Here is a 19,034-nt window from a genome sequence, read left to right as displayed (position 1 = left end):
ACTTTACTGTAGTTTGATCAGAAACCTGATTGGAGAAATTGAAATATGCAACTTTGGATAGTTGAGCTCAAGTTTGGAAGGTTCAGATTTCATTCATTACCTTTCTCCTGTGAACAATACTACACATGACAGTGAAATTTCTATTTTGTGCAAATTAAATTTGATCACCTCGAACACTGTATATTTGGGAAAGTGTTAGATAACTGCATTGTCTAAATTTTGAACTCGTGGTGTAGCTACTTTAGAAATATAATAAAACACATAATAATAAGAAGCAGAGTATAATGTATTTCATTACAAATAATTAAATAAATTGTGTAACAAGGTAACTGTTGTAAGTTCTGGCATCAATGACTGGTGGCTTGAGGCTGGGAGAGATCCATGCTGAGTCCAAGGTACTGTCTAATTATGAGCTTTTTTTCAAATTCGCTCATGGAGCATGGATGTTATTGGCTGAGCCAGCATTTATTGCCCATCCATAGTTGCCCTTGAGAAAGTAATGGTGAAGTGCTCTCCTGAACTGCTGCAGTCTATGTTCTTAGGTAGATGCATAGTGCCGATAGGCAAGGAATTCCAGGATTTTGAACCAATGACACCGAAGGAATAATGATATCTTTCCAAATCAAGATGGTAAACTTGCAGGTGGTGGTGTTGCAATATATCTGCAGCCCTTTTCCTTCTCGATGGTAGTGGTCATGAGTTTTGAAGGTACTGTCTAAGGACCTTTGGTGAATTTCTGCTGTGCATCTTGTAGATAGTGCACACTGCTCCCACAGTGGTTTAGGGAATGAATGTTTGTGGATGTGGTCAAACAAGCTGCTTTGTCAATGGTGGTTTCAAGCTTCCTGATTGCTGGAGTTGCGCTCATCCAGGTAAGTAGGGATTATTCCATCACACTTCTGGCTTGTGCCTTGTAGATGGTGGACAGGCTTTGGGAGTTTGGAGTTACTCACTTGTGTTCCTAGTCTCTGATCTGCTCTTGTATTTATGGGTAGTCCAGTTGAGTTTCCGGTCAATAGTAAATTCCCAGGATGTTCATAGTAGGGAGCTCAGTGATTGTAATGTTGCAGAATTTCAAGAAGTGGTAATTAGATTGTCTCTTATTGGAGATGGTCATTGCCTGGCATTTGTGAGGTACAAATGTTACTTACCACTTGTCAGCCCAAGCCTGGATATTGCCCAGGTCTTACTGCATTTGGATGTGGACTGCTTACTGAGGAGTTGCAAATGATGCTGAACATTGTGCACTCATCAGTGAACATCCCCATTTCTGACCTGATGATGGTCATTGGTGAAGCAGCTGAAGATGATTGGGTCTAGGACACTGCTCTGAAGAACTCCTGCAGAGACGTAGTAGAAGATAAACCACTAGAAGTTTAATAAGAAGAGGCACTTGTAATATATGTTATCATGCATTAAATGTGTCATAAGTTACAATTATCATAGAATCCCTACAGTGTGGAAACAGGCCCTTCAGCCCAACAAGTCCACACTGACCCTCAGAACATCCCACCCAGACCAATCACCCTTTAATCCCCCTAATCTAGGCATTCCTTGAACACTACGGGCAATTTAGCATGGCCAATCCACCTAGCCTGCACATCTTTCGACTGTGGGAGGAAACCGGAGCATCCGGAGGAAACCCACGCAGACAGTCGCCCAAGAGCGGGATCGAACCCAGGTCACTGGTGCTGTGAAGCAGCAGTGCTAACCACTGAGCCACCGTGCCAAATTAATTATCATTAACTAATTCAGAATAATTACAAGTAACCAGGAGGCTGGTGTGTTATAACTGTCTCCATTGGGATCTTGTTCTGTCTCCACACAAAGACTGTGTGACATCATCAATTTCAGCAGAAGGCTTTACATCTCAACATTATTGTTTTGTACAGTAATGCCTGAAATAATTACTGTCCAATGAAGCTTTGATGATTGATTGAGAGTCTGAATCTAAAGGTTCCATTTTAATTTGTTCCAGATGGATTGTCCATGAAGAGCTGTTGTACAAACAAAAAGTATAACCTATTAATATCAGCAACGTAATAATTACATTCAACATTTCAGATCTACATCAAACAATTATCAAACCATTAGTCTCCAGATTTGGTTTATCACTATACACTTTAATAATCAAGCCATAAATCTTGACAGTTTCACAGTGCCAATATATAAATGTAATTTATATCATCCAGTTATTCTTTCCTCTCGACACAATTGTTTCACTATATACAGATGATGGTTTCAAAACGGTGCTGCAAATTCTCTTCATTTTCAGAGTCTCAGATACACACAAGAACAGGAGTATGCCATTTTTGAGTCTACTCTACAATTCAGTTAGATTGCGGGTGACCAAATTTTAATTTCATCTATCTGCCTTGGTTTCATAACTGTTACTATTCTTTCCTATTATTGTTAGTGTTGAAACTTTCAATTGATGTTGTCTCAAATTCTCAGGAACATTCCATTAACATGTATTCAGAACTTATGCTGAATTTCTAGGGTTGCGGGGGTTGGGAGGTAGGGGAAAACGGCTCACCTCCCCTGAGGAAAAGTCTGTTCCGAATGCACCGAATTTAAACTAGATCATCCCATAGCCATAACGGATTGCCCAGCAGTTGTAGCAAACTCAGCAATACTGGAACCGAGTAATGTGCACTACTGCAATCAGTTCCTGGGGTGAACAACATGTCACTACTGAACTCAGGCATATCTGGGGATTAGGACAGGGCAGGATCCAGAGGCTTAGGGAAAATACAAAGGGGATGCAGTTTTGAGGTTCTGAAGGTCACATGGGAAGGTATAAAGGACAGGAGGGTTCACCATTGTGCCTAGTACAGCCCCTGAAGAAGCGTGCTTCTTTCCATCCTTAACGTTGCTGAAAATAAGGCTTGCCCATGTATGGGAATAGACGTGGATTGAAGTCCTTAAGTGGGCAATAATTGGCCTTAGGACAACTGGCCTAACACACACACACACACACACACACACACACACACGGTTTTATATATCCTCACTGAAAAACCACTTTGGGTGTGTGTGTGTGTTGGGGTGGGGGTTGTGTGGTTTTTGTTGTTGTCACATTCCCCTTGCAGTTTCTGTTTAACATGCCTAATCAGGACAATACATTTTCATAGGACTGATGCCAGTCACTGAGGTTTAGATTTTTACAGTGAACACTAAGAAAATGTTCATAGACTCAGTCCTTGCTCAAAACAGCAAAATCTTCCTGCCACAGCTCTTTTCTTTTTCTGAACTGAGGAGATTCTAAATCCCCTGTGTAAATTTTCTTTTTTTTTAAACTCCTACGTTACCTCTACATAGCAGTAGTGCTTATTTGGTACAGCTTTTTCTAGGACGTGATTTGATTCAAAATTGATTGAAAATAAAGTTATGATTTTAACCTTTTTTTTTCAGAAAAACTAGTTGAGTTTCTGGTCAGAAAAGCATTATAATCTTCCCTTAAAAATCTTCTTTACAAATCTAATCCCCAAAACTTCCAACAAAACTATAGCTCTGATTTTGACCTCTTCTGCCTAACTAGAACAGGGCAAGTGATTTTGGTGAGATGACAGGTGGGGGGGAAGCAGTGAAAATACTGACATAGCGTGCAATGCACATGTTTAATGGACTTGTTTGGCCACATGTGAATGTCTTCACGCAGACTGGCAAGTCCATCTTTGTGATACAAAAGTTAAGGACTGATGATCATATTGTAATCGGCAACAGCATAGTTTGTTCCTGGTGTCAGCCTCACTAGTAAAAACCAGCACATGGGTTAGCAGACGAAAAGGACAGCCAAAACATATTTTTTGGAATAACAAGGTGTAGAGCTGGATGAACACAGCAGGCCAAGCAGCATCAGAGAAGCAGGAAAGCTGATATTTCAGGCCTAGACCCTTCTTGGGTGCTTGCGAAAGAGGCAGGAAAATAGAGTTGAGGATTATCAAATCAACCAGAGCTCATTGAATAGGGGCCCAATGGGCTGAATGGTCAACTTCTTCTCCTACATCTTACAGTCATGGTACAATTTTGTTTTAACATCATTTCAGATGATTAGAAACTATAGCATTGCTATAGATATTTCTGGACCCTTAGGTTGGTATTTTCTAAACTGATTCCATCAGAAATTATTTCTAGGCAAGTAACAAGATTAGATTCAGTAATATCCTGAAATTAGGATATTCAAATGGATGAACAAAAAGCAAAGTACTGGTAGTATGGGACAGTATAAAGAGGGGGACTGACAATATTTTCTGAAGCAAAGAGTGAGAGTCCAGATGGCCGTGTTGTCTGCACAGTGCCAGGACATTTGCTCAGGAGTGGAGAGGAGCTTGTAGTGGAGAGGAGCTTGTAGTGGGAAGGATAGATCCAGTTATTGTGGTCTATGTAATTATCAATGATATACATAGGACAAGGAAAGAGGTTCTACATAATCAATACTAGGAGCTAGGCATCAAAATAAGAAACAGACCTTCAAAAATAATGATTTCCACATTAATATCTGAGTCACATGCAAATTGGCGTAGGGCAAATCAGATTAAAGAGATGAATGTATTAATTAAAAGTTAGTTCCGGTTCATGGGGAATTGGCTGTGGTACCTGGGGAAGTGGGAACTGCACTGTTGGGATGGTCTACATGTAAACTGTGCTGGGACTAATGTTCTTGAGAGCTTCACAACAAGGGAAGTGGAGAGAGTTCTGAACTAAATAGTGGGGGCAAGGGACCAAATTTAGTAAGATGTAGTAAGTTAAAAAATAGACAAGGCATGAAAGAAAGTTATTAGTGTGAGAAATGAAAACAGACTAGGACAGGAGGAACAGAAATTACAGATCTAAGAGTAAAGCAGCATACAGAGCTAGAGGCTACAAAAATAATAAGAGGACAGAACTCAAGGCATGTCTCAAGGTGTATCTGAATGCACATAGCATATAAAAGAAAACAGATGAACTCAGAGCACAGTTGAAATGAATAAATACGATCTGGTAGCCATGATAGGCTAGTGACTGCAGGATGATGTACATTGAAATCTAAATCTTGCGGGGCTGGGGTGGGAGGTGGGAGGGCAGGATGACATTTAGGAAGGACAGTTTTTTGATTTGCACCCAAGGTGAGTTTGTAGGTTTGTTGATGTCCCCTTAAAAGGCCTCATTTTCCCACTCTGCCGGAAGGGGAATTCAAAAAGCAAATGTTGGTTTCTGCAGGGGCCCTTGTTGTCAGGTACACAATGGCTATTTGAGGTATCAGTATCTGAATTGGGAAAGGACCTACTGACAGCCAATACCCAACCCCAGCCCATTTTTCCAACCCCACTCTCGACACCTTCATCCAACACACTGGCAGTTGTGGCCTGGTTGTCTTGCTGATCTTGGATCTATACCACTGCTTCCCCCTGGTGGCAGTGACAGCAATGAGAAGCATTGATCATTGCTACTTAAAACGGCAGGCTTTTCTCAAAAGAGGGTGCTATGGGGCTTTTGTTGGCACACTTTCTGGCAGGCAAGACCCCTGTCCTCTGCACTAAATTCCACCTTATGCGTGCAGCATATGCTTATCGTCTCTGAGTTAGATTCTTTCATCATATGCTGTTGTCTAATAGACCTGATAACTGGTCTTGGTATAAGGAGAAGGAAATAGTTAGCTCCCTGGATACAGTGGGTCAGCACTTTCGGATGGGCACCATGCTGAGCAGACACAGTGTGCAGCCCCGACTCAAGAGCCCAGAGGGCATGAGTTTGAATGAGTTCACTTATCAGATGTTTCGGGCATACGATTATTACTCTATTACTCTAGACTGAATTGTTGAGGTGGTTTGGAGTCCTGGTTAATATGATTTCAATATGTATTTGCACTGTGAGTCTCTAAAACACACAACTAACAGGATGATTCAATGATTATGCAGAGGTCATCCCTGGACACTGCAAACAATTTTAACATGGCCGATCTAACTAATCTGTACACGTCTGGACTGTGGGAGGAAATCAGAGCACCGAGCAGAAACCCGTGCAGAACGTGCAAACTACATGTAGACGGTCACCCAAGGCTGGAATCGAACCTTGGTCCCTGGTGCTGCGAGGCAGCAGTGCTAACCACTGAACCACTGTGCCCACAATGTTCTGGTCGTGCAAAAATAACCCTATTTTACATCATGAACAGATGAATCATTTCTCAATTTTTCCCTACATTGTCTGCTGAAAATAATGAGACACAACACTTCAGACTTGTGATAAAAATGAGGCGACTGTCAGCACTTGCCATTGAACTTTAAATTGCACAGCAACAACCAGCGACCAGAAATGTGCCATCAGAAATGGAATTCAGGAAATTGTCGTACAAGTAGCCCTGCTTCTCCAGAGGCTTTGCAAGATCAATATCTCAACAAGCTGAAATAGCCAAGTAAGTCAGTGAGTTCAAGGGTAATTAAGGATGGGCCATAAATGGGATTAAGTATTGGCAATTTTTGGACAAGGAGTTCTAGGGTTTTAAAAAGGGATAGCTGGAGAGATAGTGGGATGCATTTGTTTTGACCTTCCAGAGTTCCTGGGATTCTAGAACAGTTTCCAGCTATTAGAAGATAACAACCTTAATCCTGCTATTTTAAGAAATGAAGAAGGTTACTGGACAGAAAGCAAAAGAAGGGACAAATGTATTATTTTAAGATTAACTTTTGGAGTACTGTGTACAGTTCTGGTCACCCTGTAGTAGGAAGGATATTATTAAATTGGAGAGGGTTCAGAAAAGATTTACCAGGATGTTGCCAGGACTGGAAGTTTGAGTTATAAGGCTAGGCTGGAAATAAGGGCATAGATAAGGTGAATAGCAAAGGTCTTTTCCCTAGGGTGGGTAACGTCAAAACCAGAAGGCATATTTTTAAGGTGACAGGAGACAGATTGAAAATTGGGAACTGAGGGACAACTTTTTCACACAAGGGTGGTTCGCATGTGGAATGAAATGCCAGAGGAAGTGGTAGATGCAGGTACAGTTACAACATTTAAAAGACATTTGGACAGGTACATGAATTGGAAAGGTTTAGGGGGATACGGGCCAAACGCAGACAAGTAGGACTAGTTTATTTTGGGAAACTTGGTTGGCATGGATGAGTTGGACTAAAGTGTCTGTTTCCATGCTATATGACTCTATTCAAGGGATCCTGAAAAAGATGGAGGGGTAATCCTGGTCATTAAAGATGATTGCACAGTGGATAAAAACCAAAAGAATTGTGGACGCTTTAAATCAGGACCAAAAACAGAAGCTTCTGGAAAAGCTCAGCAGGTCTGGCAGCATCTGTGAAGAAAAAAATCAGAGTTAACGTTTCGGGTCCGGTGACCCTTCCTCAGAACTGTGATGGATAGTGATGGGAAATGATAAAGGCAAGAAGTGACTTGTGGGAGTGGTGTAAAGGACCCTAACAGTAGCCACATGACAGGATGTGATACCGAAGAACATATAATGGTAGCTTGTCAGAAGGGTTTGGTGATTATCATGGAGAATTTTAATTTACGTACAGAGTGAAAGTATCAGATGAGTAAATGTAACCTAGATGAGGAATTCACAGAAGTTTTCAGGATAGTTTCTTAGACAGCGTGTTCTGGCATTAACCAGAGAGCAGGCTATAATGGACCAGATATTGACTAACGAGATAGGATTAATTAGTATTCATAGTGAAGGTGCCCTTAGGGTCTAAAACTAATACTTCACACTTAAACACAGATATTTATGAGGGCATGAAAGCAAGGCTAGTGAAAGTATTATGAAGGTTAAGATGTTAGAAACAAACACTTAAGAAGTTATTTAAGAATACACAAAACAGATACATTCCAACAAGGAAGAACCCATCATCAATGATTAACTAAATAAATGGGAATAAGTTTATTCCTATTTGTAACTTAAAGGAAAAACCTACAATTGTGCAAAATGCAGGTCAGGAAATTAGACAAAATGTAAAAAAAAAGCAACGACTAAAAAGACTAATAAGGAGGGAAAATGATTTAATCGAGAAATAATAAAGTTAGCGTTTGTCTTATAGAAATTCAGTCTCAGAAATTAATAATGGAAAATAAGGAGATGGCAGATGAACAGAACCAACTAATTTGCAACTTTTCATTAGCAAAAATACAAGTATCATCCCTAAATTAGCTGTCAATTCTGGGGGTTATCATTGACCAGAAACTCAGCTGGACTCACCACATAAAAACAGTGGCTACAATAGCAAGTTAGAGGCTAGGAATACTGTGGCAAGTAACACATCTCCTGACTCCTGAAAGCCTGTGCACCATCTGCAAGGCACAAGTCAGGAGTGTGATGGCATACACTCCACTTGCCTGGGTGAGTGCAGGTCCAACAACACACAAGAAGCTTGGCACCATCCAGGACAAAGCAGCCCGCTTAATTGGCACTACATCCATCACCGACGCTCAGTAGCAGCATGTGTACTATCTACAAGATGCTCTACAGAAATTCACCAAAGATCCAAAGACAACACCTTCCAAACTGACGACCACTTCTATCTAGAAGGACAAAAGCAGCAGAAATATGGGAACACCACTACCTTCAAGTTCCTCTTCGAGCCACTCGCCATCCTGACTTGGCAATATATTGCTGCTCCTTCACTGTTGCTGTGTCAGAATCCTGGAATTCCCTCCCTAATGGCAGGTGGACTGCAGCGGTTCAAGAAGGCAGCTCACCACCACCTTCTCAAGGGCAACTAGGGACAGGCAATAAATGCTGGCCAGCCAACGACGCCTACATCCCACAAATGTATAAGAAAAAGAATTCAAGAACTGGCATGGAGGAAGAATTCAAGAAAATTATAATCACCAGGGAAGTAAGTCATATTAGCAAACTGCAGATCAATAAGTCACGGAGGACTTTCATCCTGGGATCTTAAAAGAAGTGGCTAGTGAGATAGTTGAGGCATTAAATTTAATATAACAAAGTTCACTAGATTCAGGAAGGTTCAATTAGATTGGAAAATAGATAATGTAATTCCTTTATTCAAAAGAGGAGGGAGATGGAAAACAGGAAACAATGGGCTGAAACTTTTTTTTTGGCTGTGTCAGTTCTGTTGAGCTTAATGAGGATCTCTCCCTGCAGGATTCAGCATGTTTTCTCACCATTATCTCACCGAACTACCTACTCTGCCCCAATGGCAACCCCTAAATTGATTTTACCCTATTCTAACACCCACAGTTCCTGGAAGGATATGTCAGCTACTGGATATCACCCAAAAGGCAAGTATCCCTGGCTGTTGTGTACCTGGACAAAACCTGGCATTCTGAAACTGCCTTACTTGATGATGGACAGTAGTTCAGAAGGTGTTGGACAAGGGGAAAACAGTGCTCTGTTCATTTGACAGGGATTTGGTGCTCCTAGTGAGTGAAGTTGTCCAGAGCAGGGCTATCCTCTTTCCAAAGAACTGCCAGAGGATACCACAACACCAAATCCTGGGAGCCTGGTCCAAAGTTGCCAACTTGGTCCATGATGTTTTGTAGCACAAAGGAACAGCCATAGTGTAGAAGAGGCTCAATGACGTCCTCTATTCCACCAGGGTAAGTACCACACTCTGCTGCCCCGCACTTACTATCTCTGCTATTGCACATACCTCTCACCAATGCTCCTGCTCTACCACTCTCACTACTGCATGCAACATCTTATCTCACTCACATTCATTCCTCCCAAGCTTCCCACACCACAAACCCTGTATTGCCTCTGCTCTGCCAGTCACAATACTCCACCTGCATCAGCAGTAAGCTGTGCCACTCATCGCTTCCTTTCTCTCTGTTGGAGAAAACAGCTGATAGCAGGGCACAAAGAGGGAGTGGTGCCCATTAACATGCTGATCACCTCCTACAAACAGAAAATTCTGAAACTCACATGAAAAGGCTGGGACTGTTCTTGTGAGAATGCCAAAACATCTATTTCTCACAAACTAAATAACTACCATTCTTCACTCCACCGCGACTCTCATCTCAATTCCACTGTCAGTGGGCATTCATTACACACTACTTTAAACCATTGATTGCAACACCTTTCCTCTCTTTTATCTTGCAGGTGCCAGAGGATAGCCTTGGCCCTGGTGGAGGAAATAGGCTGGTCTGCCAGAAGGGATCTCCCTGATCTTTGAGGAAAGTGCCCGGAGGCCTTAGAGGAAGCATGGGCAAGACTGCCTCCTGCACCCCCTACAAGCTCAAGGACTGACACATTTGGAAGTACAAACTGGTGAGCATGTCATTCTGACAGCTATGTGGCTGGTCGAGGAAGAAACTACCCAGTCCGCATGTACTTGGAACGCTGCTGAAGACCAGATATCTGCTCAGCCCCAGGCAGATTAAGATCCTGTCTGTTCAGCACTCAAGGATTTAATCAAAATACATGAGGTGGTACAGAGGCAGCAGGCAGATATGAGGCAGGCAATGGTCTCCAATGTCCAGAGGCTGCAGGAATACAGCTAGGCTATGGGGACACAGCTACATCAAGCATGCGACTGTCTGGCTGTCTCCACGGACAGGTTGGCGGCTGCCATGGGCAGCCAGATCAAACACTTTCACAGTCTGCTGGATTTGCACACAGATCTGCACTCCATCACCCTATCCTTTTTTTCTCATAACCAAGGGCATGGTGACAGGGGGATGGGATTGTTGAGCTCGCTCAGGTGCCCAGCCAGAGGAGGAATACCCAGAAGTCTCATCTCACCAGAGCAATGTTCTCAATAAATTACCTTTCCTGCTACACAGGTCTCAGAGGTCCCTGTTCAGTATGGCCTCTACAAGCAGAAGCCAATTCATCAGCTGGTATATTCACCCTCAGACATGCACTTTAGAGGGAACATTGCTCCAGAGGTGATCCACCTCTGACCTATGGATGTTCCAGTCAAGGAGGGTCCACTTGCCTCTGAAAAGACGACTCTCAGCATGTCTAGGCCATCTAAACACAAACTCACCCAATGTTGCCTAACCAAATCCCCATGGCCTACAAGCTCCAATGTCGAGAACAATCTCTCCTCCACAGTTGTGGAAACTGTAACTGCACTGTAATGTACTGGGAGGAATGGCAAATTGTTGGAACAGGTGGCATTACACTGTTTATCAATGCTCACATTTCAATAAATGTCACGGGATCTGCACTAAATCTGTTTGTTGGAGTCTGTAAAGCCCCAAATGGATCTGTGTCAGCACGATGTCTAATATCATGTCTACGCATGATGTAACCTGGAGGGGTTTCTGTGTTGACGGCAGCATGTGGCAGCAAGAATAACATGCTGATATGGAGCAATGTGTTCTGCTGACACTATTGCCCCTCTTGGTCAAATATCGCTATTCTTTCCCTGGCCTCGGTGTGAAAAAGTATTGACCTTGAATGAACTGATCAGCAATGTCTGGGGCAGTGAAGTGTACGGCACAGAAGGAGCCAATGCATTAGGATTTTGAGGGATTGGGTGCCTGCAGGTCTGTGTCCTATACAGTGTATGGATCTGTATATAATTATTCTTGCTTTCCAACATTGGTGGGCCTTTCATTCCACTCCCTCACAATTGAGAACCTTACCTGGCCCGGTCCAGCTGTGGTCATGGCCATTTTCTTTTGAATTGCGGTTTCCAATATGATGTACAACAACAATGATGTCTTTGTGTCTGCGAGCACCTAGACATCCAAATCACCAGCTCATGAATCCCCAAGGCTTCGCATTGCCCCATCTACAGGAACCTGCAGCTGCCCACCATTTCCATATGAACCCATCCCCCATCCATGCTTTACCACACCTCCTTCTTACAAATACAGTTCCACCCTTCATAACTGATACCTCTGCTTCCCCCAGCCTGCAGCCCCAATCCCCATGAACAGATTCCGGAGTGTCCTTTCTATAGCCACTACCCCCATCCCCTCCTCCAAACCCCATTTCCCCTTTCTAATTTAGGGCAGACCAAACAAAGTGACTGCAGTCCAGCACCTTGAGCAATCTAACCAGACAGCTCTAGTTGAGAAATGCCCAAACTCCTATCCAATATCTGCGCATCTCCTGGACTACGTTAGCCTGAGACACAGACTGACCACAATGGACTGACTGTGACCCACTTCCTGGACAGCAGAGGCAAAGACTCCCTGACCAAGAACACTCCAACTGGACACCTGGACTGCTGTTGGAGACGGTTGACCTGCCATGCTGATGGGGCTGCTATGGATTTTGGTGAGGACTACTTCCCTAAGACTTTGAGACATGGTTGTTTTCTGCACATGTGGTATGTTTATCACACAAGCTGCTGGCACACGGTGCAATTGTGAGATTGACGGAGCACACTGCCTCACAACAAGATGTACAGTCCCCTAGCCATGGACTACTGACCAGCAAGGCAAACTGCCTGGTTTTGTGACGGCAGAGATAGGCAAGGCAGGGATACTGTGAGAATGGCAGGTAGGCGCTAAGTACGCTAGTGCCAAGAGAACGTGAGCAGTCCTAAGATGCAGTCTATCTAAACTGACAGCCAGGTGCTTCCCGAGAATGTAAAGTGACCCTGCTGCATAGTTACTGCTGTGCTTTGAAGAGTAGATCTCAGCTTCCTCAACATCCTGCAAGAGGATAGCAAAGGTACCACAAAGATCCTGAGGGGTTGGCAATTACTAGATGCCTATGTCAGTGGATAAGGGATCCCATGTTGCTGGTTGCCATGGATCTTACCCAGAGATACTGTCTTTTTGGGCGTCCTTTGGAGCTGGCAACATGCTGAAGTCATCAGGTACCTGCTCTGGCCTGTTTGTTGAGAATTCTTGATATCTAGCTTGTTTGGCAGTTTTGATAAGAGAAGAAGTTAGTATCAATTAGGGGAACTGTGGTGTTAGTATAGCATTTAGCAAGCTATAATCTCCCTTAATAGGGAACTCACCACTGCCTAGTGAGAATTCCACCTTGATGCCTGGAACTTAGTTAAAAGATGCAGCAAGTTGTTCCCAATGTCAAGATAGGTCTCGCTGGACTCCTTGCGTAATTCTACCAGATTTTTCGCCATAACCCATATCGTTCACATCCCTATAAGATTGCACCCTCTAGGTCAGTTAACGCCTGTCATAGAGAAATTATTAAGGATCTATTATTAAAGACATCACGACTGAACATGTGAATAAATTCAATGCAATTAGACAGAATAAACAGTTTTATAGATAAGAAATTATGTTTAACCAGTTTATTGGACTTCTTTGAAATAGTAATGTACTGTGGATAAAGGGAAATTTGTGGATGTACTGAACCTAGATTTTCAGAAGGCATTAGATGGGGTTCCATGTCAAAGGTTATTCAGGAAAGCAAAGACTTGTGATGTAGGGGTAACATGGTGGCACGGGTAGAAGATTGGCTGACTAAGAGGAAACAGATAGTAGGCATAAATGGGTAATTTTATGATTGTCAAGATGTAACAAGTGGCGTGCCACTGGAATCAGTGCTGGGCCTGTAATTCTTACAATCTGAAGGGACTGAAGGTAAAAAGGTTGCTAAATTTGCAGAGATAATAAACATAGGTGAAGAGGACAGTAGCAGACTTCAAGACCATATAGATGGTTTAACGGAGTGGGAAAAATGCTGGCAAATGGAGTATAATGTGGGGAAAATGTGAAACTGTCCATTTTGGCTGGAAGAATAAAAATGCATATTACCTCAAATGGTGAGAGGTTGCACAGATCAAAGATGCAGAGGGATGTGTTGTAATGCATGGTTAAATGAAGGTTAGTCTGTTGATACAGCAAGTAAGTAGAAAAACAAATAGAATGTTTTTGTTTATTGTTAGGGGAATTGAATACAAAAGTAGGGAGATTTTGCTTCAGTTATACAGCGTGTTGATGAGACTACATGTAGAATACAGTGTACAGATTTGCTCTGCCTATTTAAGGAAGGATGTAAATGTGTTGGAGGAGTTCAGAGAAATTTTACTAGATCAATACCTGGAATGGATGGGGTTGTCTTGCAAGGGAAAGCTGGGCAGGCTAAGCTTGTGTCCACTGGAGTTTAGAAGAGTAAGACATGACTTGATTGAAACATACAAGATCTCGAGGGTTCTTGACAGGGTGGATGTGGAACAGATGTTTCCTATTGTGGGAGAATCTAAAACTAGAAGTCACTCTTTAAAAATAAGGGAGTACCCATTTATGTCAGAAAGAAAATCCTTCTCATTCAGACAGTTGAGTGTGTTTGAAACTCTCTTCTGCAAAGGCAGTGGAAGTGAAATCTTTGAATTTTTTTTTAAGGACAGAAATATTTAGATTCCTGATAATTGAGTAAAGATAACTACAAAAACATGACAGAGGAGCTGGGCACTTGATTGGAAGGGGAGCCTAACAGGGAAGGTAGTGGAGCAGCAATGACAGGGGTTTCTGGGGTAATTTGGGAGGCACAGCAGAAATTCATCCCATGGAAGAAGAAACATACTAAGGGGAGAACAAGGCAACCCTTACTGGCAAGGGTAGTTAGGGACAGCATAAACACAAAAGAAAAAGCACAGAATATGAAAATGATTAGTGGGAAGCCAAAGGATTGGGAAGCCTTTAAAAACCAGTAGTGGACAACTAAAAAAGCAATAAGGGGGGAGAAGATTAAATATGAAGGTAAGCTAGCTAGTAGTACAAAAGATGACTGCAAGAGTCTTTTTAAGACAGAAAAAAGTCACAAGAGAGACAAAATTGGACATTAGCCCTGTGGAAAATAAGTCTGGAGAAGTAGTAATAGGGAACAAAGAAATGGCAGAAGAACCAAATAGGTAGTTTGCATCAGTTTTCACAATGGAAGACACTAATAGCATACCAGAACTTCAAGACAGTAGGGGGCAGAGGTGAATGCAGTGGCCATCCCTAAGGAAGTGCTGCGGAGCTGAAAGGACTAAAGGTGGATAAACACCCAGACCAGATGAACTACACCCAGGGTTCAGAAGAAGATAGCTAAAGTGATCGTGGAGGCATTCATGGTAATCTTTTGGGAATCAGTGGAGACAGGAATGGTGCCAGTGGACTGGAAAATGGCTAACGTAACACCCAGGTTTCAGAAGGGAGGGAAGCAGATGACAGGAAATTTTAGGCTGATTAGCCTGACCTCAGTTGATGGTAAGATTTTATAGGCCATTATTAAGGATGCAAATTTCAGAGTACTTGTAAGTGTAAAGGACAATAGAGCTGACTCAGCACAGTTTCAACAAGGAGAGGTATGTCTGACAAAACTCTTAGAATTCCTTGAGCAGGTAACGAGCAAGTTAGAGAAAGGAAAGCCAGTTGAAGTGATTTATTTGGACTTCCAGAAAGCATTTGACAAGGTGCCACATCGGATGCTGCTAAATAACATAAGAGCCCCTGGAGTCATGAATAGAGCACTGGGATGGACAGAGAATTGGCTGACTGGAAGAAAGCATGACAGTGGGGATAAAAGGGGTCTTTTTCAGGATGGGAGTTGGTAACTGGTGGAGTTTCATGGGGTCAGTGTTGGGGCCACAATTATTCATGTTATACATTAACAATCTGGACAAAGGGCATTGTTGGTAAGTTTGCAGATGACACAAAGTGGAGGGACAGGTAGTGTTCAGTAAGCAGGAAAACTGCAGGACTTGGACAGGCTAGGAGACTGGGCAAAGAAGTGGCAGATGGAATACAATGTGGCAAAATGTGAAGTTATGCACTTTGGTAGGAAGAATAGGGATGTAGCTTATTTTCTAAACAGGGAAAGGCTTGGAAATCTAAAGCACAAAGGGACTCAGGAATCCTAATTCAGGGTTCTCTTAAAGTTAAATATGCAGGTTCAGTTGGTGGTTGGAAAAGCAAATAAAATGTTAGCATTCATTTCAAGAGGGCAACGATACCACAGTAGAGAGTCGAGATGCTGAGGCTACATAAGGCTCAGGTCAGACTGCATTTGGAATACTTTGAGCAGTTTTGGGCCCTGTATCTAAGGAAGGATGTGCGGGCAATGGAGAGGGTCCAGAGGAGATTTAGAAGGATGATCCCCAGGAATAAAGGGCTTGTCATATGAGGAGCAGTTGAGGACTCTGTGTCTGCACTCTTGAGTTTAGAAGGATGAGGAGGGATCTCATTGAAACACAAAACCCTGAGACGCACAGATAACAGTGGATGTCGAGATGATATTTCCATTGGTAGGAGAGACTAAGAGCGAAGGCACATCCTCAGAGTGAAGGGATATCCCTTCAGAATTGAGATGAGGAATTTCTTCAGCCAGAGGGTGGTTAGTCTGTGGAATTCACTGCTGCAGAAGGCTGTGGCAGTCAAGTCATTGAGGGTAAGAGGAAAGTTAACTTAAAAGGGTGGAGGTGAAGGTAGAAGGTAGAATTAATGAGGAGGATAGTGATGATGAGCAAACCCACTGTAGCCAAAGGCCTGGTGGGGATCTACGTTGCCTAAATTCAACGAGAAAGATTTAGAAGCCTTTTTCATTTCATTTGAGAAAGTGACTAAACAAATAAAGTGGCTGGTGACCACGTGGGTATTGTTGATTCAAACAAAGTCGGTAGGTAGAGCTAGTAAGGTATTTGCATTGCTATCAGGGGAGGTATCTGGGGAGCAGAATGAGATGAAAGATGCCATCTTAAGTGCATATGAGCTAGTACCAGAAGCCTACAGACAATCTTTCAGGAATCTAAGAAGGGACCCTTGTCAAAAGTACATAGAGTTCGAAGGGATCAAACAAAGTAATTTTGATAGGTGGATAAGGGCATTGCAAATAGATCAAACACATGATGATCTCAGAGAGACAATTATTTTGAAGGATTTCAAAAATTCACTTCCTGAAGTCATGAGGACTCATGTGGAAGAGCAGAGAGTTAAAACTGCAAGATTAACAGTGGAAACAGCCAATAAATATGACTTGGTTCATAAGTCAAAGTTTGGCTTCCAACATCAATTTCAGTCGGTGAGGGATAAAAATTTGGGGAAAGAGAAATCCTCAGGTGGTAAGGGAAAAGGAATCTCATTGAAGATAGTAAAGATAGTTTACTACAGCATAATAAGAAAACACATGAGGAGGAGAGAAAAATTTTTTAAAAACTCAGGGGTTTTCATTGGAATAATGTAGGCCACATGAAGTCACAGTGTTAGTGGTTTAGAAAAAGCACTGGGAAGATAATCATGGGAAAACAGGATAAGCCAGTGAGTTTTGTTGAAGAAGTAAAGGAAGCGGAAGCTAAAAAGCGCGACAGAATGTGCAACCCAATCAGGGATTGGTTGAGAAGAAAGTGCCAGATCTCCTTAAAGAATGTACTTGCAAATGGAAGGCTTACCCATATATGCCAGGAGGAGCAGATAAAGAAATTAAAATTTTAAGATATATGGGAGCATATCAATCATTGATGGTGAGAGAGATGAGGAGATATGTAATTCAGAAGGACTATTTCCAGGAAAAGTGGTAATATGTGGAATTTGTGGTGAGACAAGAAGTGCTCCATTATATAAAGTGAGGTTGGAGTGTCTGGCGAAAAGTGGAGAAGTGGTGATAGGAGTACAGGAGAAACTTTCTGCTTCAGAAATACAATTTGTCCTTGGTAACGATAGCAGCATCACAGGTGGGAATGAAGCCAACTGTGGTTGAAAAGCCAGTGTAACATCAGGCAAGTGAGGTTTTACAGGAAGTATATCCTGGAATTTTTCCTGACCGGAAAACCAGATGGTACCCAACCATTATGTGTGAACTTTCACAAAGTCAAGGCAGTTACAAAGTCTGATTTATATCCTATTCCACATTAGCAAATCTGTTTTGAGGAGGTGGGACAAGCAACTTATACTTCTAAGTTGGACTTACTTACAGGATATTGGCAGATACCTTTATCCAAAAGAGCGAAGACAATTTCAGCTTTTGTGACACCAAATGGACTACAACCTTTTAAAGACATGCCATTTGGTATGAAAAATGCGCCTGCCATATTTCAAAAACTGACCGATAAAGTAATTTCTGGATTACCCAATTGTGTGGTGTACATCGTCAACCCAATGATTTTTAGTCACATATGGAAGGAACCCCCTCCAATGTAATCACATCTTTCCTATAGTGTGATAGCTAGAGCTGCACATGGTTCTCCAGCCGTGGCCTGAACAAAGTCCTGAACAGTTCCAACATAACCTCCCTGCTCTTATAATGTATGCCATGACTCATAAAGGCAAGTATCCTGTATGTCTTAACTACCCTATTAATCTGGCCTGCTGTCTTCAAGGATCTGTGGACTAGCACCCCAAGATCCCTCTGAGTTTTGTGCCCTGCCATTCAATGAGTACTCTTTGTTTTATTACTTCTTCCAAAGGACATCACCACACACTTATTGTGTTAAATTAGATCTGCCACTGATCTGTCCATCTGACCAATTTGTCTGTATCCACCCTGTTCCTTACTGTCAATCACCAAGGCAAGCTTCATTACTGTTATGCCTAATTTTCACTGTAAAAAAAAAAAATTATTAGTGTATTTGCCCTTCAGATTTCTTAATTCCTGGTGGTGTTGGTTCGTATTGAATCCCAGTTTTTCTTCCTCCTTCTAGGCAACATTGCAGGAAAGTTTTATTAATTTAATTGTTTCTTTTTGTTTCAAGATCCATTGTGTTTCTTGACGTAAGTTGTATTCTTTTTTTTTATTCTTCAGGCCTTCCCTTTTATATCTTACCTGCACTATCTCCATATCCCTAAACACCACAAGCTTTTCCCTCATTACTGTGTGCAGACACTTGCACCCACATCTATGCTGATGGACATATGCACTCGCTCCCTGCTGCCCTAGGTTTGATTACTAATCTTCACCAGTTTGCTAGCACTGAGTTAAAGGGTGATGGAATGAATAGGTGATGGAGGCGTGGAGTAAAGAAAGGAGGAAGAAATTGGTGAATATCTTCACATGTATATAAAGGAGCTTGTGTAATGGATTAGGAAGTGGAGGAAAGGAAGAGATTGGGCTTAGAAGGTGGAGACACATGGACTGAGAGAATACGGGAGAGGATTTATCCAGAATTAACTTGGATTTGTAAGCACGGTTTAGAGCTCTACCTCCTTCACATTATTTTCCATTGCTGCCCAGCACA

At 42.3% G+C, this 19,034-nt stretch overlaps 1 long non-coding RNA gene across 5 annotated transcripts in view; it reads right to left on the bottom strand.

Annotated features, from left to right (window-relative positions):
* Positions 1-268: 268 nt before the first annotated feature.
* LOC109930429 overlaps positions 269-19,034 on the bottom strand; it is a 46,516-nt gene continuing 27,750 nt past the window's right edge. For 4 of the 5 annotated variants that reach the window (XR_007264063.1, XR_007264060.1, XR_007264061.1 and 1 more), the window contains 2 exons: positions 12,876-13,051; positions 269-1,997 (listed from right to left, as the gene is read on the bottom strand). This is a non-coding gene — a long non-coding RNA (uncharacterized LOC109930429). The remainder of the gene's footprint in view (positions 1,998-12,875; positions 13,052-19,034) is intronic. The other variant, XR_007264064.1, reaches the window with a different exon arrangement.

Source organism: Rhincodon typus, chromosome 18 (assembly GCF_021869965.1).
Source record: "Rhincodon typus isolate 14 chromosome 18, sRhiTyp1.1, whole genome shotgun sequence".
Lineage (NCBI taxonomy): Eukaryota > Metazoa > Chordata > Chondrichthyes > Orectolobiformes > Rhincodontidae > Rhincodon > Rhincodon typus.
This window is presented reverse-complemented; position numbering and strand designations above follow the sequence as displayed.